This window comes from Canis aureus, chromosome 22 (assembly GCF_053574225.1).
Source record: "Canis aureus isolate CA01 chromosome 22, VMU_Caureus_v.1.0, whole genome shotgun sequence".
NCBI lineage: Eukaryota > Metazoa > Chordata > Mammalia > Carnivora > Canidae > Canis > Canis aureus.
In genome coordinates this window covers 40775723-40799571 of record NC_135632.1, presented here as the reverse complement: position 1 = coordinate 40799571, position 23849 = coordinate 40775723, and the positions used below count along the sequence as shown (strand labels likewise).

Sequence of the window (23849 nt, the reverse complement as noted above, 5' to 3'; positions counted from 1 at the left end):
CGCCCACACCCGGCGCCAGCCAGTCACGGGCCAGCGAGCGGCTGGCGAGGGTCCCTGTGCGTGAGTGCGTGTGCGCGGTGGTGGCTCCGGCTTCCCGGCCCTCGCGTGGTGATGGCGTCACGGTGAGGGTTCACCGGCCGCGGTTCTGCGGCGCCCCTGGCTCCTAGCCCGGCGGAACCTCAGATTTCTCTCGCCCTTTCTCCCTCGTGCAGCGACGGCGAGCACCGTGAACGTTGTGTTCCGAGCGCGGGTGGGGCGGGGCGGGGCGGGCCCAGAGGGGTTTCGGCCGCCGCCAGTCCTAGGGAGGCTCGGGGGAGGGCGTTTCTGCGTTCAGGGGCGGCGGCGGCGGGGCGGCGGAGCGCTGGTTCCGTTCCGCGACCCTGGTGGCTCTGTGCTGCCACGAAGGTGTGCGGTCGGGCCTCTCGTGGAAACTTCCTTGGCGCTTAACCTGTGGTGGGGGCAGCCATTGGTTGCAAGCAGGGGTCGCTGGAGCGGTGACCTCGCCCAGAATGGGGGAGGTTTCTCTGAGGGAACAAGTGTCAGCGGCCCCTGGTGACGGGGAACTTCCGGGGACAGAGCCTTTAGCTTGTTCGTCTGATAGCGTCTGGCGAATTGGTGCAAAGCATCAACGACTGTGCCATAGGGAACAGGTCTAAGTTAGAATCCCTTAATAGAACCGCGGAATGCGGCTGATTGCCAGTGCTGTGTCACACAGGTAGGAACTGAGTGCCCTGGGCCCCGGGTTTTCAAAATCTTCTGTCACATAATTGACTTAAGACACATGTAGGAAACATTCATGCTGTGGCTGATGAATTAAAAACTCCATACCTTTATTATATTTGTGCTTTTCAGCTGCTTGAAGAAGGCACCTATTTTTTCGGTTCATTGCCAGTGATGTTACATGAAGAAAAGCATAACGGATGCAGTAATTGGAGGGCTGCAAAAATAAGGAGGGATAATCAGGGACTTATTTAAGATAATAAGACGACACAAGAGCCTAAGAGACCTGAATAGGAAGGCAAGTCATTAACTCCTGTGATTCTGGAAATACAAAGGCTAACAGCCGCAGTGAGCAGTGGGCGTATTCGTTCCTGAAGGGGGTTTGTATACATCAAAATAATGTTAGATAATTTGATTTCCAGAGAATGAGATTCGAGATCAGGGAAACTTGAGTGTTGTTAGCCCCAGGCTGGCCACCTCGTTGTCATGACGAGGGCTTCTTTCTCAAAGCCCACTAAGATGGGGGTAACGGTGGTGCTGGTTAATGAGGAATGCACGTAGTGTTTAGCGTGATGCCTGCGGTGAAAAGTGTGAACTTTTGCTTTAAAAACTCCTGTGAAAAAAAGAAAAAAAAAAAAAACTCCTGTGCTTTATAATTGTGCTTCTGAATTGGCTTTCTGACATCGAAAGGGAATAAAAGGGAAAGGAGAGAAAATGAGTGAAAATATCAGAGAGGGTGACAGAACATGAGAGACACCTAACTCTGGGAAACGAAAAAGGGGTAGTGGAAGGGGAGGTAGGCGGGCTGCCGGGGTGACTGGGTGACGGGCACTGAGGGGGCACTTGACGGGATGAGCACTGGGTGTTATGCTATATGTTGGCAAATCGAACTCCAGTAAAAAAAAATTCCTGGGCTGTGAATTGTATGGGAGGAAGCAGACACTTCCTTATTTGTGTGAGAAATTATCTCTGTCTAATCGGTATGTAGAAACCAAGTTCTTGGTAAGTGATAAATATCTCAATCAGATAATGTAGGTTTTTTTTATAGAAATTATTCTGCTTTACTTGATTCCATATTGTGTTATAAGAAAACAACAGTGACTACAGACAAACCATTACATCTTTCATAACGCAGACATAATTGGTAACAAATGTACATCATGTACATTTCACTCTTACTTTGTCATTTAGAAGTATAATGCAGAAGATGTTAAAACATTATTTGGGTTCTCATGTATTAAATGAACCCACTTGTAGTTTATAAAAGGAAAGAGCACAAGAAGCATCTGCCTGTTTTGCTAATTTCCCCTCTCTTAGCCTTTGTAACTTCTCAGGTTGCCCGTAGCAGTCTTCACATGACCTTATCTTCTATGAAAGAAATGGGCTTCTAAACTCAGATGTCTCCTTAGGCTGAGGCCCAGCTTAAAGCTACATTACCTTGTTTTCTGTTGTGTGTGTGTGTTTTTTTTAATATCTTTCTTAAAACTACTTTGTGATCTTTGTGAAATTTTGTCTAAACCAAATGTTAAACCTTTGGAGCAAATTGGTGATATCTGCAGATATTTTTAAAACTAGAGTTCGAAGTCCCCTCCAGCAATTACTGGACATGTATGTTGTGGTGGATACTGCACTGGATTCGGAAGCTAAAGACTTAGTTGCTTCTCTGAGGCGATTTTTAGGTAGAAAGAACAAGTATAGAAAAACGTGGAAGACAGTCTATGATAAGTGCTTTGAATATAGCTTCAGCTAGATCCCATAGTGAGTGAGCAGTTTCAGAGAGGACTTCTTGGGACTGGGGCTTGAGTGAGTGGCCTTTGAAGAATGACTAGCATGTAAATAAATTGAGAGACTATTCCAGAAAGAAGAAACAGTGGGCAGGGGGATAGCAGTAGGCTATGGGATTGTAGCTCTAGTATGGACAGTGAGTGGGGGAAAGGCAAAAACAGAACTGTGACAAAAGCAGACTCAGAATAATGGGAAATAGGTTGAAGCTACTTGGGGGAGGGTTTTTAATACTAATTGAATTTGCGCAATATTCTATTAGGTGGCCCTTGAAGGTTTTGGAGCAGGATGTTGACAGGAACAATACATTTGAGGTAGTTTGTAGTGAAGTACAATGGATTAGAAAGTGAATAGCAGTATTACTCAGCCAGAAAATTAAAAACTACTCAGTATGTAGCTCGTATTATTTGTATTGAGTCCATATCCTTGGGTACAGAAGGCTGCTACGTCATCTCTCTACCTCCTTGACAAGGACCACTGCTTTGAAGCAATAGTCCTTACAAAGCAGTTGCCAAGAAGAACTGTTGAGGCCCAGACCATCATAAAATTCCATGTTAGAGGACTGCCATGCAGGGCTACTCATAATATGCTATAGTTTTGTACCTTTTACATTTTGCAGAGTCATGGAATAGTACTTAAACTGTTTGTTTTAAGCAAAAACAAACTTCCCAGGCACATGAATAGATTGTTTTAAAGTTTTATTTAAAACTAGTCTGCAAGATAGAAGCTTTTAAGCAAGCAAAAGATTCTCCTGTGGCAAAAAAAAAAAAAAAAAGAAAGAAAGAAGAAAGAAAAGAGAAAAGAAAGAAGAAAAGAAAAAAAGAAAAGAAAAGAAAGAAAAAATTGGGTCCCTCCCTGGACTGCTTATGTAAGTCTGTCAAAGTGTTTTATAAGTAATGTTATTTTCTTCCCCAGAAGAAGCAGCTGTTGATCCTATCAGACTACCATGTTCTTCTTGGGTGTGACAGTTTCTCTTTTTCACAACTTATATTTCAGAACATTAAATTTGAGGTACCTCATCCATCAGTAGTTCTAAAATGCAGTCTCAAAACTCTCCAGTAGGGGGAAAGTCACAGCCACCTTTTAAATCTTATGAGAGGCAGTATAATAGTATTTAAGACTGCAGACTCTGGAGTTTGCTTTACTGCTTACCAGGTCTGTGATATTGAACCAGTTACTTAATCATTCTGTGCCTCAGTTTCTTCATTCGTACAATAATAGGACCTACATAATAGGGCCCTTGGGAAGCTTTAAATGATATGTAAAGCCCCAACATTGCCTATATAGTAAGTGCTATATATATTATTATGACATTTCTGGCTTTGTTTATGTGTGTGTGAATTTCTGTCTGTTCTGCTTAGCTAAGCTATACACACAACTGATAGTTTCACTTGTGTGTATGTGTTTGCATTTTTAATTTTTATTATTATTATTTTTAAAAAGATTATTTATTTATTTATTTATTCATGAGAGACTCAGAGACAGAGCCAGAGGGAGAAGCAGGCTCCATGCAGGGAGCCTGATGCGGGACTCGATCCTGGGACTCCAGGATCACGCCCTGGGTGGAAGGCAGGCGCTAAACTGCTGAGCCACCCAGGGGTCCCCAGTTTGCATTTTTTAAAGTCTTTTGGTTACAAAGGACCTGCTTAAAAATAATAAATATGCTCAAGCCGAACTTTAGCAGAGAAGAAGCAAGGAACTATTAGGCACTTTTCATCTCTTCAGTTGACACTTTCTCTTTTATATGATTGGTTTCGTTCAACTATGTAAAATATTTTTCCCGTTAGTAACCAATATGGCAGTAGGATTTGTGTGTTTACATAGTAATATTTTCTGTAGTGACCAAACATACTATGTTTTAAACATTTTAGTCTTGAATTGGTTTTTCCACTAATGCGCTTAGTATTTGTTATTGATGTTCTAGGCAGCAACATTCTTACCCAGTACCAAGGGAAAAAGTGTGGTGGAGTGGAAAGGGGACTGGTTTGTCTCTCCAGAATTGCTACATGCATGTGGTCAAAAGACATGAATTTGAATGCTGACTTGAATGCTTATTAGTATTATGACTTTAAACAAGTTTTTTAGCCTGTTGGAATCTCAACTTTTTATCAATAAAATGGGAATATTAATAAGTGCCTTGTGGGGTGGCATCATGTGATCTAAATAACCCTAATAAGATACCAAGAACAGTGTTTGGGACATAACAAACACTCAGTACATGTTAGTTCTCTCTAAACTAGCCCCCTTCCTCTTGCTGTCATATTCCTAAGCAGTAACCAGCAATGTAACCTTAAATTTCTTTTCTTCTCTAGACCTCTGAGTTTCCTGAATCCTTTTATTTATCTTAGCTCATCTTCCATTTCCCTGATATCCCCATTAACCCTTTCCACTAAGAACACTGAGAACTTCTCTCCCCTCCCTTTGCCCCCACCTTGGGCTTATCTGCATTCACCTCAGTCATTTCTTCTGGTCTTGGGTACCTTCTTCCCACTAAACACTAATCACTCCTATGCTGGGTTCCATCATTTCTTGCCACCTCAGCTGTCTACTGTTTGCTCTCTCATCTGTAATTTTGCGTATTTTGTCTTGTTACAGCCTTCTCATATCCAATACTCTTCTATTTATAAAAAGTCCCTTCCTAGCTTCTTCATCCTTCCTGCAGTTATTGCTGTATTTTCTCTTACCCTGGCTTAGGAGAAAAAAAATTATATATATATATATACACACACACACACACACACACATATGTATATTATTTCTACATCACTGTTCGCTCAGTTTGCTGGTTTCTCTTCCTGTCACACTACTGAGACTTAGAATAGTGTTGGACATCACTCAGTGGACATAATTCAGTTTATCAGCGCATATATGACTTGACTCCTCATACTTGACACCACGAATCTTCTTGACATCTTTCTTTTGGTTCTTCCAATCTGGCCTTCTTTCTTAGTTCCTATCACTGAATTCACTCCCTCTGTCTCTTAAATGTGGGTGTTTTCCAGGATTCTGTTCTCATGCTTTCCTTCTGACTCTCTTTTCTCCTCTTGGGATGATCTCATGTGCCCTCATAGTTTTTTTTATTCTCATCTGTATACTAATGCTCTCTTGTCCTCTCTCTGCCATACTTCTTGCCTAAAGCTCTAGAACTGTGTGTCGGACTTCTCTACCTCCGTAGTCCATAGATTCCATAATGTGTCCATAATGAATTGAATTAATCATCTGTCTCAGGGCGCCTGCCTTCGGCTCAGGTCGTGATCTCGGGATCCGGAATTGAGTCCCACGTCGGGCTCCCTGTGAGGAACCTCCCTCTGCCTGTGCCTCTGCCTCTCTCTCTCAGTCTGTGTCTCTCATATAAATAAATAAATCTTAAAATCAATCTTTAAGAGACTTTAAGTCTCTTAAAATATCTCTCTCCTCTTCTTCCCCCTGCTCTGGACATTCCCCTCCCGATAAGCTTACACTTTCTCCTAAATTCCCTGACTTGGTTGGTGGAACAGCTATCCATCCCATTAACCAAATATGAAACCTGGATAAACCCTTGACACAACTTCTTCCTTTCTCCACATCCAATTAGAGACATCTGAGCAGAGAACTGAATGACAGGCCAGCCTTATGAATTCTGTGGGAAGATCTGAAGCAGAGGTGAGACTACCTTTACTGTCATACTAATGTGCTCTGAACATACTGGCCCAGATTTGCCTGACTCCTGTATGCACTGATGTTAAGAAGATTATTTATATAGGAAAGCTCTTAAACAGATCAAATAAGGAAATACATATGCATCATCTTAGGCTGTTTTCACTGACAATATTTTCAAATAAAAAGTTGTGAGGTTGTCCCTAAAAAATGGATCTTAGATTCATTACAGCTCCTCAAATTCCCTTTTTGTTCTTTATGGGAGGAAGCAGGGAAGATGGCAGGTGGGGTGGGTAGGCACAGAACTCTCCTAACTTAGCCGAAGCTCTCCTGCCTGTTGGCTTTGTTTTGAAGACACTTAGATTTGGGATTAACAACACAATTGTTCCTTCTTAAAAATTTATGTAATTTTATATTCCATATATTTTGTTATTAAATACACCCTTTAGTAGAGAATATTCAGCTTTATGTGTTCTATATCCTGATTAACTAGAAATCTTAAAATTTTATATAACTTATATAACTAAAAAGATTATATTATTTTTGCACAGGTATAGAACTAGGTTATATGAAAGCACAATTGATTACTGGAAGCAAAAGCTTTCTGTTTATCACAGGCAAACAGCTCTTTCCACCAGAAAGGATAAGCATGATCTCCCTCCCCAGCTGCTTCCTGGCACTTAATACAATGTTGAGTACTGTGGTTATATGTGAACATTGGATTGCCAGCACCCTGGCAGCAGACCTTCTGTTACATGGGATCTTTACCTCACCCGCAGTGCTAGCTTAGTGGTGTCCTGCACATAGGAGGCCTCTGGGAAATATTGACTGAATGATTCAAGGTTGTCTATCCAGAGGTGAGTACCTGAGCTCAGTGGCACAGACTACGATTCAGCTACTGGGGCTGCAGTAGCCAGATGGAGTCTGTGGGCTCCTGTGCCTTCTTAATTCTCTTGGTCACCCACCCTTTACACTCATCCTATTAAAACCACCCTCCCTTTTCCCCCATTGACTTGGATACTGATTGCCTCTCTGCCTCTCATGCTGTCTCTCTCAACAATGATTTAGGGCTATTTTTATAGTCTGCTAATTCTCTGAGAATGAGGTGCCTCTTCTGGGAAGCACTGCCATCCTCAATGGCACTGCAAATAGGTTTTTGTTGACTGATCTCCAGGCTCTCCAAGTCATTTTGCCCTCACACTGAGTACAAGGCACCATCTGTTTGCCTTGATGGCTTAGTGAATTGAGGGCTCATAAATGTAGCTGATATCTAAAATAGATTCAAATCACAGTGAGGACAGAATAATGGTCTTCTTCACCAGAGATGGATGGACAATTACTTTTATAGCTTTGTAGAAAAACGGATATGCAAATAGACACTTCACCCAAATTGATGGCCTGAATTACTCTCTCTGTGCTGATGCTTTTGCTCAGGGACAGGAACCTGCCACCCTGATTCAGGAGAAAAAGGAAAAGAAACATTATCTGACTGGCCTAAGTTCACTCTGAATCATCAGTAAAGTGTTGGCCATCATAGTCCTTCTGCTACTTTGGTTTATGAGGGTCAGAAGAATTTTTCAAGCATAAAGAATATTAGAATAACCATTAAAAATGTGAGCTAGTCACCTTGGCCTATGCCTACTGTAATACAGTTGATCATAGGGAAATCCCTTGCAGTGAGACAGCTGATTGTGGCCTGTGTACTATGCAGTGATTTGTCTGGAAATTGAGTATGCTGTTAAGTAGTTTAAAAAGATTTATTACCACTTCTGGCTAATTTGTTCTTAAAGTTAGCTGAGATCTGGAATCCTTGTGATCCATGGGTTATAGTGAGTGAGTTGTCTCTGACTTCTCCATTACCTGCAATTATCTCCCACCAAAAGCAATCAGAGCCACACGCAGCTGCCCAAATAGCCCGCTCTACCCTGACACATGCTCAGTGCCTACTGTTCTCTAGGCACACTGCTATGCACCAGACACATTCATGGTTCTGATCATTAAAGCGGCCCTATCACATAAATATTGTTATACCCATTTTACACATGAGGAACCTGAGGATCAACATAATTAAATAACTTGCTTGAGTTTCCACAGAAGCAGAGGCAGGATTTAAACCCAGTCTTATTTATCTCCTGCTCTTTCTGGAATGTTGCATTGCTTTCCAATGCTCTTTTCCCCTGCCTATGCTTATTCTGTTTCATCTTCTGTTTCCTAGTCAGAATCCTTATTGATTGCAAGTGTTTTTTGACATATAAAGTATGCATTTGTGTATATACACACACACATATGTACACAAACATGTTTTAATATCTACATGTCTATATAGATAGATATAGATATTTATAGATATATAGATGCAAATGTAAGTAGATATATAGATGTAAATAAATGAGGAAAGATATACACCTCAAATATTAATGGTCATTTTATCTGAGTTGTAGAATAATTTGTGATTTTCATTTTTTCTTTGTATTTTTCTGTATTTCTCAAAATAAATTAATATTGTGATCAGGAAACAGTTTTTTAAATCTTTCACATCCTTTCAAGTTCTTATGCCACTGCCTTTGTGAGTAAAATCTTTCCCAATCTCCACACTGATGCTACCTCTTCCTCTTTGAAACACACTACCTTTCCCCAGCACTTTGTATTGTCTTGGGGACATTTCTAGCATTTTTGTGTTCTGTGTAACCTCAGTTCCCCAAGGCCCACAGACTCATAGAGGAAAAGAGTCAGGGAGGCACAGCTAATGATAAAAATGATAATTAACAATAGTTGTTCCAGTCTGCACCCATCATGAAGGCTAAAATCTTGCTGTATCCACCATGTCCCAAACTTTGGTCTCTTCCCATCCCTGTGGTCTTGACCCTCTATCCTCTGTATTGCTATTCCTATGACATGAGTCAGCCATCGTGCTCACTCTGCTGTTGTGTTTGAAACTGTCCCCTCTCCTATCACTTGGTACCAAACTAGGCCCCATTATTCCATCAGGCCTCATACGGGCCAGTCTGTGACTCTAATCTTCATCACTTTACTAAAATGGGGCCACCTCTTCTCACTCAGATTGTACTTTTTAATAGTTATCCCTCTTCCCCTCATTTTCTTAATCTCTGATAAAATCTATTGCATGACTCATGACTCATGTCTTCCTACTTCTTAACATACTACCTTCTCCTGTCCCGTTGCGTGGAAGAACTTGCAATAAAATTAGGCAGGAGACCGAGTAATCTGACCCAGTCCTTCCCTCGGTCTGGGGCCCCAGGCAAAAGGATGCACAACTGCTCTCACTTGTCTGGGAGATCAAAGTGTGATTTCATTCTATAAATTATTCAAGTGTCTCTCTCCTGGGTAGCTTGTTAGCCTTTATCTCACCAGTCATTCCCTTTCCAGGGAGGCCTGTCTGCAGCTCCCAGGACCAGAAGCTCGTGGCCTGCTCTGATAAGCTATGCTTGGGTAGACAAGCAGAACCAACCATGCTTGGGCTCCCAGTACACTGTGTCGTCGTCTTCTTCTTCTTCCTTCTTCCTTCTTCCTTCTTCTTCCTTCTTCTTCCTTCTTCTCCTTCTTCTCCTTCTTCTCCTCCTTCTCCTCCTCCTCCTCCTTCTTCTTCTTCTACTTCTTCTTCTTCTTTTCTTCTTCTTCTCCCCCCTCCTCCCTCCTCCCTCCTTCTTCTTCTTTTTTTTTAAAGATTTTATTTATTATTCCTGAGAAACACACATGAGAGAGAGAGAGGCAGAGACACAGGCAGAGGGAGGAGAAGCAGGCTCCATGCAAGGAGCCCCATGCAGGACTCGGTCCCTGGAATCTGGGATCAGGCCCTGAGCCAAAGGCAGATGCTCAGCCGCTCTGCCACCCAGGCATCCCCACTGTGTCCTCTTCTAAGCCTCTCCATTAGCTTCTAAGACCCTTAGTTTGCATAGGATGGCAAGAGCTCCATTAGCTTTTGTGGAATGAATTACTGAAATCTATTGAATTTTGTGTTTTGCTTTTCTCCCTTATTATCACAGCAAACAATCAAATAAAAGTGATTAGTCCCACTTTGTTCTATACTAAGTATATCACACTAATTCTGATGTTGTTACTTATTTGAGTTTTAGAACTTTGAGATGTAATTCACATACTGTAAAATTTACCCCTTTAAAGTTTACGGTTTTGTGGTTTTTCATATATTCAGAAAGTTGTACAACAAGTTGTATAACCACATCACTGATACCTGATTCCAGAACATTTCATCATGGCAAATACAGGTGACCTTCTCTGTCACTCTCTGTTACCCTCTCTACCCCAGACCCCTCCAGTAACCAGTCTGTTTTCTTTCTCTATAGATTTGCCTGTTCTGGACATTTCATAAAAATGGAATCATATGACATGTGGAATTTTGTATCTGCTTTCTTTCACTTAGCACAATGATTTCAAGGTTCATACGTGCTGTAGCATGAATAGGTATTTCGTTACTTTTTAATGGCTAAATATTTTACTGCATGGATATTCCACATTTTTGTTTATCCATTCATCAGTTGATGAACATTTGGATTGTTTCTTCTTTTTGGCTATTATGAATAAAGTTGTTGAGAACACTTATGTACATGTTTTTCCTCAGGACCTATGATTCCTTTTTTTTTTTTTTTAGAGGTTTTCTTTATTTATTCATGAGAGACACAGAGAGAGAGAGAGGCAGAGACACAGGCAGAGGGAAAAGCAGGCTCCATGCAGGAAGCCCAATGTGGGACTCGATCCCGGCTCTCCAGGACCAGGCCCTGGGCTGAAGGCAGTGCTAACCTGCTGAGCCACCCGGGCTGCCCGAGGACATACGATTTCAATTTGGGGGGCATTTGCCCAGGTGAATCATATGGTATGTTTAACTTTTTAAGGAAATGCCAAATTGTTTTCTAAAGTAGTTGCATCATTTTACGTTCCCAGAAGCAATGCATGAGGGTTCAGTTTCTCTCCATCTGTACCCACATGTTATTGTCCATCTTTTGGTTATAACTATCCCAGTGGTTGTGAAGTGGTATCTCATTGTGGTTTTGATTTGCATTTCCCTGATAGCTAATAATGTTGAGTTTCTTGTCGTGTGTTCATTGGTCATTTGGTATTTTGGTGGGAAAATGTCTATCTAGTTTATTGCATGTTTTCTCATGTGTTAGAGGGTGGGGGAGAAAGAGTAAAATATCCTCCAGATTGATACTGATAATTTGTGCCTTTCCCATACCAGCAAACAACCTATGTAATCTATTTGCCAGTGATAAACAGGGCATGTAATCTGCCCAGTATGCCCAAGGGTATTGGCACAACAGCCCTTGCCTGAGGTAGTATTGGGGGCAGTTTGTCAACAGCTCATAAGTCAGAATATTTTACAGGCAAATGTAATCTTTTTACTATTTCCCAAGTAGTTTGAGGACCTCAATTCCCTGATTTACAGTGGACCCATCCTACTGCATCAGACAGAGACAATTTTTCCTCTAGCAGAAGGACTCTCGCCCCAGCTAACACATCTGCTTCATGATTGCCTGGCACTGTGGGTAGGGAATGAGTGGACACATACCATACTTAGCTGCATCGGGTTTAGCACATATACCCCAAATATCTTTCCATAGGTCTGCTCCCCACAGGGCTCTATTTAATGTAGTGCAGCTTCCTTTGTGCCATTACAGCATCCATGTTGTCAACCCTTTCCAAACTGCCCAGCTGTCAGTAGCCAGATCGGTGGGCAGGGGTTCATGTGTCAACACAATCCATAACACACAATTCTGCCCACTGACTACTTTGTTTAGTTCCTTCTTCAAACCAAAGTACATTAGAATCTAGTTGGATGGCAGAGGAGTGCCAAATAGGCAGGTTTCCCTAGTAACTACCATCAGTATACCGTGTGTCCTTTGGAGGTAAACCTACCTCTTCCTTTACTTGGGGGAGGGGAGGCATAATGTCAGTAACTTCTGGAAGTTGGGCTAAGTTGACATAAGTGACTGGCACTAATAATGAGTACACAGTTAATAAGGTGATATTGTAAGTGCCCCTGTGTTATAGGTAAGTGTGCCCTTTCTGTAAAGTGCTTACCAACATGTCCTTAATCTATCCTCCTATTGGCAGAGAGGTTTGTATCACAAGCAGGTCAGCAGTCAGTCCTTCCCTGTGTTGAAGTGCAAGATAAGACAGCTAATACTTGTTTCATGATGGGACTATATCTGGTTTCTTTTAAATTTCTTGAGACTTGTTTTATGGTCTAACATGGTCTGTCCTTGAGAATGCTTAATGTGCACTTTAGAAGAATGTGTATTCCATGGTCATTGAGTGAAGTGTTCTACTTATCTGTGTTTTTAGGTATTCACTCTCCACCTGTTAAAATGCTAATCATCCTTTGAGTCCCAGGTCCAAAGGGTCTTGTCAAATCTTCCTTAATACACCTCACCAGTTACAAATGTACAGTTCGCTTATTTGTTTTTTTTTTTAAATATTTTATTTATTCACTCAGAGAGAGAGGCAGAGACACGGGCAGAGGGAGAAGCAGGCTCCATGCAGGGAGCCCGATATGGTACTTGATCCCGGGTCTCCAGGATCAGGCCCTGGGCCGAAGGCGGCGCCAAACCGCCAAGCCACCCGGGCTGCCCAAGTTTGCTTATTTGAACTTCCATCACCCATAACTGTGGTATATTGGTAGGCAAACACTCATAACAGTATAATAAATTCTATTATTACAAGTCAGTTTTTCTAAACTCTGCTGTTTGGGTTTCTTTTGTGTAGGGACCATGTATTAATTGTATCTCTGTATCCCAGAAACCTTACTTCTAATAGTAACTTGAAAGCATGCCATTGAAAGGATGAAAGAATTTGGTGGCTCTGAACTCCTCTTAAATGCTGAACTCTAGGCTATATACTGTAGAGGCTACAGCAGGAGAGGAAATGCAGTGTGCTCTGCCTCTGGAGAACCTGAATCTTAGTTAAGAAGACAACATATCAAAAAAAAAAAAAAAAAGAAGAAGAAGAAGACAACATATCTATACAAGAAATCTTTAACACAGGATCTGATCAAGTGCCAACATAAGGGCTCTAGAAGTTTGGGCTCGTCCTCTTTGTCTCTATCCATGCATGGGAAAGAGTCTTGTAGAGTTTTGAGGTTGAAACAACCATCAGGACTATTGATGTCCAGCCACCAGTCAGTGTAGGATCCTCTGGCAGCTGGTTATTCAGCTTAAACATTCCTCCACTTACACACTCTCACCCACAGGGAGAAGCCCCAACACTCCCCCCGCCCCCCCAGGACTTGATGTGGTTGTTTGCTAACTTTGGGCAGTGAGAGAAAATCAGATTGCTTTTTTAGCTAGATGTATGCATCTTTCAATCTTTGCCATGAAAGAAACTACAAGCCTGAAAGAAAGCGTATAAAGTCAACAGGAAAGGAAAGAGCTCTAGTCAAAAGCTTGAATCTCAATGGGATAGGTCAAAGGATACTGACATGCTGATGTTAGGTAAGGAAAGTCAGATCAAGTTCATCCTGAGAGGATCACTTCCGGCGGGCCAATATGAATTATTTTTTGAAGCCTGTTATCGTCCTTAGAGCCCATGTGTATGTGAATGTTCTGGGAAGTTCTGAAGATATGAGATTTGGAGAGGTGAATTCATTCCACATACCAGTTAGACATTTTATTCTATCTAATTCAGGATAAAGACTGATAATTTCTGGGGCTAATCAGATATTCCTGGAGGTTTCTTGTCAAGAATGCAGTATGATAAAGGTTTTCAAGCCAGAATGTAAAACTCTCCCCTAGTAACCTTTGAAAATAGAATTATATTAGGAGATAAAAGTATATTATGAAGTACAATACCCACAGTTTTAGTGGTGCAAGTTAAATAAAACAGGAGGATAAATAAAACTTATATTATGAAGTACAATACCCACAATTTTAGTGGTGCAAGTTAAATAAACCAGGGCTGACCCACAGTTGTATATGATAGTGGGCAAAATGTATGGCATCCTTATCACAGTTATCAAGGTCCCATTGATTGACAGCCAATCAGAACACATAGAAGGAAGCACTAAACCACTTGGTGTTGGAGGATTAGAGAAGGCACAGAGCAGGTCTTCTGGTGGGTAACATATGGACAGGGTGGAAGAGAAGAGACGAGGTCAGTGAGAGGGCCATAGAGGCTAGAATGTATAAGATAATAGTATTTGATCAATGCAAAGTACCCAGAAAGCTGCAAACCTGGGCTTTGGTAGAGGCAAGGCACAGGAAGACTGCTGTCCCTGTGTCCACCTAGGTGTGTCAGGACTCTTACAGCTTTCAAACAAGATTAGCTCACTTGGTGCAAATATATCATCCACATGACTCCTTGTGTTCCAGTCAATAGCCCCTATTGAATTGATGACTAAGGCAATCCATCTATGACTTATCAGAAATTCTCTTCCCAAGGAGGTCAGGGGAGAAAATGGGTGTGGTGGGCCAAGAATGATTGGCCATTCTGGGTGGGCCAGAGTGAGTCACCTTCCCCAGAGCTAATGCCAGAGACAAGGCCAAGGCCTTTTGCCTTTGCTGCTCATTCTCTTCACCTTTTCCCCAAATCCTGACCCTGTCAGCTCTTTGACTTTTCTGATACAGCCCTGGAGCTGAAACAGCTCTAACTTTATAGGTAGGGATCCTGAGACCCAGAGAGGAGAAGGGATTTGCCCTAATTCCTATAGCACATGGATTTCAGAATTCAGAGTAGAGGGCCTCTTGACTAACAACCCCTTACATTCTGTTCGCCACCATGTGTTTTTCCTCTTTGAGTCTTCCCCCCACATTGTGCCAACTGAGAGGCAAAAAGGACACAGGCAGGACATGGCAGAAACCTGAAGGGGTTATCCCTCAACTGTAAAGTGCCTCATGGAACAGGAGGAGATGCAGGAAGAGTTTGGTAGCAGAAGCTCATCTTCCATGACCCTATTCTCAAAAGCAAATCTGGTTTCAGGTGGCATTTTCTAAAATGTAAACTGAAAAAAAATACACAAAATACATAAATTAAAAATGTAAACTCTGAACTAACAAACTCTGTAATGCTTTCATCAATCTCTAATAAATTTTTCTGAACAAATATTGGAGTCTATTCAAATTTTTGTTTTCAGTACCCTCCCTTTTTAACTTTTTAAAAAATAGTAATTTTTTATTCAGGTATAATTAACATACAGTGTTATATTAGGTACAGATGTACAATATAGTGATTCAACAATGCTGTACATTTCTCACTGCTCATCATGATTTGTGTGCTCTTAATCCTCTTCACCTGTTTCACCCATCCCCCAAACCCCCTACCCTCTGGTGACCACCCATTCTCTGTATTAAACTTTTTGAAAAGTTTAGTGTGTTATAACAAGGTCCATATTTCTCTCCCCTGATAAATGTCATCTTTCCTGCCTGGATATCCCAAGGCCTCTCTTCCTTCAGTGACCACAAAGCAAACCCTAAAGAGGGGCCTTAGGTTGAATTCAGATCAGAGGAAGCATATAATTTCCATATTAAAGATTTGGAGGTGGGACGCCTGGGAGGCTCAGTGGCTAGCGCTGCCTTCGGCCCAGGGCATGGTCCTGGAGTCCCAGGCTCCGGCTCCCTACACGGAGCCTGCTTCCCTCTCTGCCTATGTCTGCCTCTCTCTCTCTCTGTATCTCTCATGAATAAATAAATAAAATCTTAAAAATAAAAAAAAAAAGAATTGAAGGTGCTGGTCTCACTCTGGCTGATGAACAATCTCCTATTCCCTTTTGCAGTGTGGTCCCCACAAGGGGAAATCTTGCTTTTAAATCTTCTGTACCCCCTTCCCACAACAATTTGGCATAAGTCAACGAGGCATGGAACAACACAGACTCCAAGAGGAGTAGCAGTGTAATGTGGGATGAAACGAGTGCCTGAAAAAAAAAAAAAAAAGAAACGAGTGCTTGCTCGTGAGACCCTTTAATGTCTTCCTTTCATGTCCTCCTCTGGGCCTCTCAGAGCCTTCCACTCCTGAGAATGTTGCATCCAAGTTCCATCTCTGGGCTGGGTTTTGTTTTTGTTTTTGTTTTCATAAAGGACTTTGTTGTTTCAGACAAACGTCATAAACTAAACCTGGCTGTGTATCTGTTTTGACTATGCATCTGGCTTTGTTATACCTTCAGCTCACAGACTCCTCAAAATCAGGTGTACCTATTTCTCCTTAGGCTAGATAATTGTTCTATGCATGCTCCTCTCTGGGTCAGGAAGGGAAGTCCAACTTCCCCCCCATATCAGTTAATTTTAAACACTCTAGTTCCTCTTACGTATATTTAGGGATTGGTGTACCAGAGATGACCCAAAACTTCCGAGACTGATCCTGGGAGCACAATTTCCTGAAATGGTTAAGGGAGGAAAAGGGAAACTCTCATCATGGCCAGATTGAGTCAGAGATCTGTGAGGAAAAGAGGCTTAAAAAGTAAAAGCCTAAACCCTTATTTGCCACCCAGAAGTTGCAACACCTTATTAAAGATATTGGTAAAATTCTTTTCTGGAAAGTTTTGTGTACCTGTACAAAGTGACAGCAAAAGATTAAGCCCTCCTACCTTTAGAGGAGGTGTGCCAGTTATCACTCAATACCTACTTTTTTTTTTTTGCAGTTTTATACCTTTATTTGACAATCAGCAGTTCTCATCCACATTAACAGTCTGTAGATTTTTGAAAGTGGTGACAGGTACGTAAATAACCAGCATGTAGAGCTTGTTTGGTGAATCTTCATCCTCATTACATTTTCTGGACAACCGCACACGGATACGGTATGGAACATTGCTTATTCCTTTGGCCCAGACAACTTTGTTGAGCCTGGTGTCAATGTGCACATCTGGAGTTCCCATCTCCTTCATAGCAAATTTCCGGATCTCTCTGAGTGCCCAAGGGGCACACTTCTTGAAACCCACTCCATGGATACGTTTGTGAATGTTGATGGTCACTACCTCGTTGATGGCAGGACGGCCCTTCTCCCCACCACCCTTCTTTGTGGGAGCCATTCTGCCGGGCCCTAGTTGGAAAAGCACTCAATTTCTACTTATTCCAGATCCATCCTTCATTGCTTTGCTTGAGATACTGGGACATTTCTTTGCCAGTAGGCTGAATGTTGAGCTTTACCAATAGGGGGTGCTGGAGGATAAATTTCATCTACATAAACAGGTGGTTTCTTGCCCTCTAGGAACCCTAACATTAGTACTAGTGGCTTCTATCTACTAGTATGCCAACTGTGAGGTGTCCTGCTTGCCAGCCAAGGCCCACAGTTTCCTGCCCATTGGCTTCAGCTGCTGACTGCGTACCAGCTCTATCTCAGGCCATCCAGTGAACTTCTCTGCCATCCAGTGGCTGGTGGATCCAGTCATACCCTCTCCAATGAAGTCTGTGTCTCAGCCTTAGGGAGGGGCTCCTTCGCCTTCCAAGTTGGTTCCTTTGGTTACCCTCCCTCTACCATAGGGTATTTTTGGGAGTTCTCTTTTATTCCCTCCTAAGTAGTTAGTTCCCTATTTATTTATTTATTTATGAGAGACACACACAGAAAGACATAGAGGCAAAGGGAGAAAAAGCAGGCTCAATGAAGGTGCCTGATGCGGGATTCGATGCCAGAACTCCGGGATCACGTCCTGAGCTGAAGGCAGACGCTCAACCGCTGAGCCACCCAGGCATCCCTAGTTCCCCTGTTAATAGTTAATAATTCATTTATATTAAGCTGTTCCTGCTCAGATTACTGTGGTTACTGAATCCTGAATGTCTGTTCATGGGCCTTGATTTTGAAAATGTAATTACGAGTAAACAACAGTACCCTCTTAGGTCAAGTTGTTGATAAATTCAAAATTAACTGAACATGTAAAAATACATGAGTCCTAATAATTTTAGAAACTACCCAAAATGGGTCAGAATGAGTTCTATTCAACCAGAAATCATAACTATGAGTATAATACTTAGAATTGGCATTAAATCATTTTGTGGTTTAATGGTAGTAAAATAAAGCTCTTATAAAATTTTGGAGACTAAGATTTCTGGAATAAGAGAGCAGATTCTCCTTTCCCCTGAGTAGCATCAGCACCTAGACCATTCAAAGAGCAGAAAGCCTCCATTTTTTAAGATTTTAGGACAATTAACTGTTAGATATCTGGTGCCATCATATTGGAAAAAAACCTCACCAGTCATCTATCAGATAAAGGAATTACATTGCCACACACAAAATGTGCATGAGTGATGCTAGACCAGTACTGTCAAATGGAAATAGACGATGGGCTACTAATGTAATTTAAATTTTTCTAATGGTCACATTTAAAAAAATGAGAGAAACAGGTGAAATTAACTTTAATAATTTATTTAATATAACCCCAAATATTGAATATATTGCCAAGGTAATAAGCATTATTAAATTATTAATCACTATTAAATTGTTAATAAGATACTGACATTCTTTTATTTGTACCAAGCCTTTGAAATCTGATCTGTGTTTTTTTACTGGCAGCACTCGTCAGTATAGACTAGTCACATTTCTAGGACTCAATAACCGCATATGGCTAATGGCCACTCTATTGACAGTGTAGCTCTGGAACACGGTTTGACCATCATGGGATGTCATGGGAGCAACTGTTTGAGACACAGTTTAAAAAAAAAAAAAAGAGGAGCACCTGAGTGGCTCAGTTGGTTAAGTGTGGGACTCCTGATTTTGGCTCAGGTTGTGATCTCAAGGTCTTGAGATTAAGCCCCATGTGGGGCTCCTCGCTGATCGCTGAGGCTGTTTAAGATTCTCTCTCTCCCAACCCATCTGTGCTGCACCCCCCATGCACACTCTCTCAAAAAAAAAATTAAAAATTAAAAAAAATGGGGATCCCTGGGTGGCACAGCTGTTTGGCGCCTGCCTTTGGCCCAGGGCGCGATCCTGGAGACCCGCAATCGAATCCCACGTCGGGCTCCCGGTGCATGGAGCCTGCTTCTTCCTCTGCCTGTGTCTCTGCCTCTCTCTCTCTCTCTCTCTCTCTCTCTCTCTGTGACTATCATAAATAAATAAAAATTTTTTAAAAAATTTTAAAAAATGGAATTGCATTAAAAATATTGGACTTTATTCTGTAGGTTTATTGATTATATTAATATTGTATTTTAAACCATTCTCTTGTATTAGATACACATAAACATAGTGATTATGTGACTTATTCTAGGAATCAAGATTTTCAATGTGAAAGAAAAGGAAGTGCAATTACAGAATTAAGAATTTAAGTTGGAAACACTGTTGAGCACTACTATGGAGCTTGTTATTCAAACATGCTGCTATGAACCCATTTACTGGTATCATGAAGATTATAGAAACCATTAAAAATAGCAACGAGAAGACTTTAAAAAAAAAGATTAAAAAAAAAAAAGATTTTATTTATTTGTTCATGAGAGACACACAGAGAGAGGCAGAGGGAGAAGCAGTCTCCTCGCAGGGGGCCAGATGTAGGACTCAATCCCAGGACCCTGGGATCATGACCTGAGCTAAAGGCAGATGCTCAACCACTGAGGCACCCAGGCACCCTGAGGACACATTTTTGACTCAACACAAATATTAGTAGAATGAAGCTCTAAGTTCTGACCTTGAGTCAGGGGAAGCCATGTGAAATATCCAAAATTCAATTGGATCTAATTTTAAAGATCTTTAGGAGTTACATAGTTGTTTGACTATGACAGAACACAATTCCATGAGGTCTTCATGTCTTAAAATTAAATGCAAAAGACATTACTATGGAACTTTAAGTTCAAACATCTCTAGATATATCTTAGCTTTTTTATGTAAAAATATTTACATATCTTAATATATGTACATTTATTTATCTTAAGATTTCAAAGCTCAATCAAGTAACCAACTTGACTAGGAGCTACAGACTTTTAGGAAGAAAAACTTGAACCCAGGGAACTGGATTAGGTGATCACTTCTCTATTTATATATTTAGTTATATATTTTCTTTTGTTTTCCTGGAGTATTTTATAGCAAATCTCAGATATCATATGTTTTCATCCAATTATTATCCCCTTGGCAGTATGGAGTCATTAACATAATCATATATAGAGTGTTGCCAATGGGGTCTCAAAATTCTCAGGCCTCCCAGCTCAAGTACCTGCCAATAAATAGCTTCAGTTAACTGGTATTTGCTTTCTTCCCAATTGCTTTCTTTAGGTGGGTAAGCATCTTCTAACCTTAGGAAAAAAATCATAGAAATATTATAAAGGAGACACTCATTAGTACTAATACTTTTGCGTGTTAAGAAACTGGCTTTGATATTTGATGTTTTATATATTGTCAGAGGAGGATGGGTTTGGTCTGGTAGAATGACAGTGTTGTAACTGATTTGAAATGTTTGAGCAATACAGATTTTTATTTTAGGATGAAATCTTGGCTAAATTATTATTAAAATTAAAACATCTAAGATACTTTTGGTTTCCTAATATTTATACATCTAGAATATTGGATTTACAGGTATGAATTCAGAAGGTTTTGTTTATTTAAAGTTAAAGCAGTTATCCAGAAGGTCTTGTTTATTTAAAGTTAAAGCAGTCAAAGCTTGAGATGAAGCAGTTCATTATGTAATTACATTTATAAGCACTCTCTTCCAATGCCTAGCCCTTTGTCACTTTCTGATGTAAGAACAACCACACAGTCTACAAAATGGGACCCCAATAAAGGAAAGCTGCATGGACACTAACAGGTTGCTATCCTGTCTTATCTATATATAGCTTCCAACAAGATTGGTGACATATAGTCCCCAAATCCCTCCTCCCTTCCCTGCTCATCAGAGCTAGCATCTTAGCACACAATTGGATGAAGGAGCATGACTGAAAAAAAAATGCTAGGCATTCACCTGAGTTTTGCAATGTATTGGTTTTTCATTCTTTGCACTTCTTTTCTTCTGCCACTGGTAATGCGAGGAAGCACCCTAGAAGCCATGATCCAAGTGTTAGGCACATCCAGTGGGTCTGAGGGCCTTTGCTTATTCTTTTGATAGCCTTGAGGCGACCCCTACCGGAAGGTAGATTCTACTACAGTCAGAAAAACTCCAAAAATGCATTCCTTCCTGGGAAAAAGATGGACTCAAAATTAAACTCAGACTAACGTTCTTCCTTTATGGGACAACTTTTCCAACATATGCATAAGTTACAAACCACACTTCCTTTACACTTACAAAGCTCTGTTGAGATAGAAGCAAAACTATGGCACTAAGCAAAACTATATAAAACTTTTCAACAAGTGGGCTTTATGTGGCCTGAGGCTCTATCAAGGATCAAGCTGCAATTCTACAATCCACCAGATTTTGGGACTCAGCCCATGTCAGTATTATATCTAGCTGGTATTCCAATAGTGTCACTCCAACCCTGAGGACTTTCTTACTTGTGTATTGCTTCTTTATTGTCAAGTACTCACATCCTGGATTCCTTTGCAGCTCAAGCCACCCTGGACTCCATATAGTACATGTGTTCTGGCAGGATATGAAAAGGATTTTCAAGAAAGAACCCAGATGGAAGGAGTCCTATGACATTCTCTTGACCATCCCCATGACTCTATGGTGCTCTAGACAATCCTTGAGGATACAAGATTGACAAGCCACAGCTATATCAAAATCAAGAGCAAACAAGGTAAATCTTGTTATAATTGATAGAGACTACCAAAGCCCAAATGGCAGCTTTATCCTAGAAAGGAAAGAGGGTTAGTGTGTAGCATTGATGGACTAAGTAAAGACCACAGTTTTGTAGGACATATGAAGATTCCAAATAAATAACCTCAAGTCTAGTGTATGAAATGGAAGACTGCTGGGCTAATATTAGAATTCTTAAGTCCTGGGATGCCTGGGTAGCTCAGCGGTTGAGCATCTGCCTTTGGCTCAAGGTGTGATCCTGGGTCCAGGGATCGAGTCTTGCATCTGGCTCCCTGCTTCTCCCTCTGTCTGTGTCTCTGACTCTCTCTCTGTGTCTCTCATAAATAAATAAATAAATAAATAAATAAATAAATAAATAAATAAATAAAATCTTAAAAAAAAAAAAAAAGAATTCCTAAGTCCTCACCTTGCCTACCACTATAGTGAACTGCTGCATATCAGGAAGGTCCTTCTTTCCTGCCCCTTTCCACCATAGCTCTCTCCATCAAATGTCTTTTGCGGTGGTGACTAATGGTCTCCCAGTACTTGGTACACAAGAGACTTTGGGATTGTTTGTAAAGTTCTTGGCTGCATCTTTGGGATGCAATGTGCTAGATACTAAAAATTCCCCCACCTAAAGACTACCTAAGACATGGATCCTCTCTGACATAGTGTGTGTGTGTGTTGGTGAGCTGCTTTGGTATATGAAAAACGCCTCATCTTTAGGAACATTTGGTTTTATATTATTTTCTAGCTGTAATCCTTGGAACTGGGATTTTTTGAAGATGAGAAGCCCAATATAAAACCTATGGGGATTCTAGAACAAGGCTTAATGCAAGTAGGGATGCCATTGGGGCTCTACAAACTAAGGAGTTGTCTCTTGCCTCTGTAAAGGAAGAATAAAAGAATAAAATAGCTCAGGAATTTTAACTGTGATTCAAAGCAGATAGAAAAAGATACACAAAATTAACAAAGTATTCCGGTTTCTTCACTTTATAAGGGAGGAATAGTGCATCAGTTGGTTCAGGTAGATCCTGGACATTGGAGGACAATTATTAAAAGTTATCAATTCTAAATTAATCATCCTGATTGCAAGATGAACTCTTATGTATTTGCTATGTTACTTAGGGTTTACTTGATACGTTACACTAAACAAGCCTCACTCCCAACTCTTAATTTTTGAAAGGCCAAACACATGAACACCTGAGAAGCAGAGGAACAAAACCAAGACTATGTGAAATTATTTATAGCCTAAAAGGACATATTTATAATCTATTAAATATATACTGTGGATGTACATCTATCAAAGGGAGTATGCAAAAAGGAAAGCAGCTCCCATCATCTCCAGAATCTTATGTCATTTATTCTGAAAGATAAATTATGAATTAGCATAAATCTTTAACACTGACTCCATGCACAGGAAGTATGACCCCCCTATATACCTTAAATGTTTTACTGGATGTAAACTATGACCTCTTTCAAAATGTGCACTATCAGAACCCCCTTTGAAATAGCTTTCTGAAGTTTGCTAATATAGGTCTATCAAGCATAGGCCTAAATGTAAAATCAGAAATTATAAGATTTCTAGAAGAAAACATAAGAGAAAATCTTTGTGACTTTAAGGTAAGCAAAGATTTCTTAGATAAGACACAAAAAGCACAATCTATAAAAGAAAAAAATTCATCAGACTTCACAAAAATTAAGAACTCTGGTCTTCAAAAGATACTGTTAAGATAATGAAAACTAGGAGAAAATATTTACAAATCATATACCTGATAAAGGACTTGTATCCATGATCTATAAAGAGCCCCGAAGGGGCACCTGAGTGGCTCAGTTGGTTAAGCATCTGACTCTTTATCTCAGCTCACATCTAGATCTCAAGGTCATGAGTTCAAGCGCTGTGTTGGGCTCCACCAAGTGTGGAGCCTACTTCATTTTTTTTTTTTTTCAAAGAGCCCTGTGTATCCAAGAATAAGAAGACAAACAGCTCACTTTTTTTTTAATATGAAAAAGGTTTGAAAAGACACTTTACCAAAGATATATGGATGGCAAGTAAACATATGCAAATATGTTTAATATCATTAGTTTTTAAGAAAATGCAAATTAA

General features: G+C 40.7%; 1 protein-coding gene and 1 pseudogene across 12 annotated transcripts in view; one reads left to right on the top strand and one right to left on the bottom strand.

The window, feature by feature from the left end:
- Position 1: 1 nt before the first annotated feature.
- Positions 2–23849, top strand: part of ACKR2 (atypical chemokine receptor 2) — a 62356-nt gene continuing 38508 nt past the window's right edge. For 11 of the 12 annotated variants that reach the window (XM_077865604.1, XM_077865605.1, XM_077865608.1 and 8 more), the window contains exons 1-3: positions 2–122; positions 16739–16812; positions 21551–21743. The gene's annotated coding sequence lies outside the window, so the exon portion shown is untranslated. The remainder of the gene's footprint in view (positions 123–16738; positions 16813–21550; positions 21744–23849) is intronic. The other variant, XM_077865596.1, reaches the window with a different exon arrangement.
- LOC144294257 (large ribosomal subunit protein eL31 pseudogene) lies at positions 16760–17244 on the bottom strand (annotated as a pseudogene).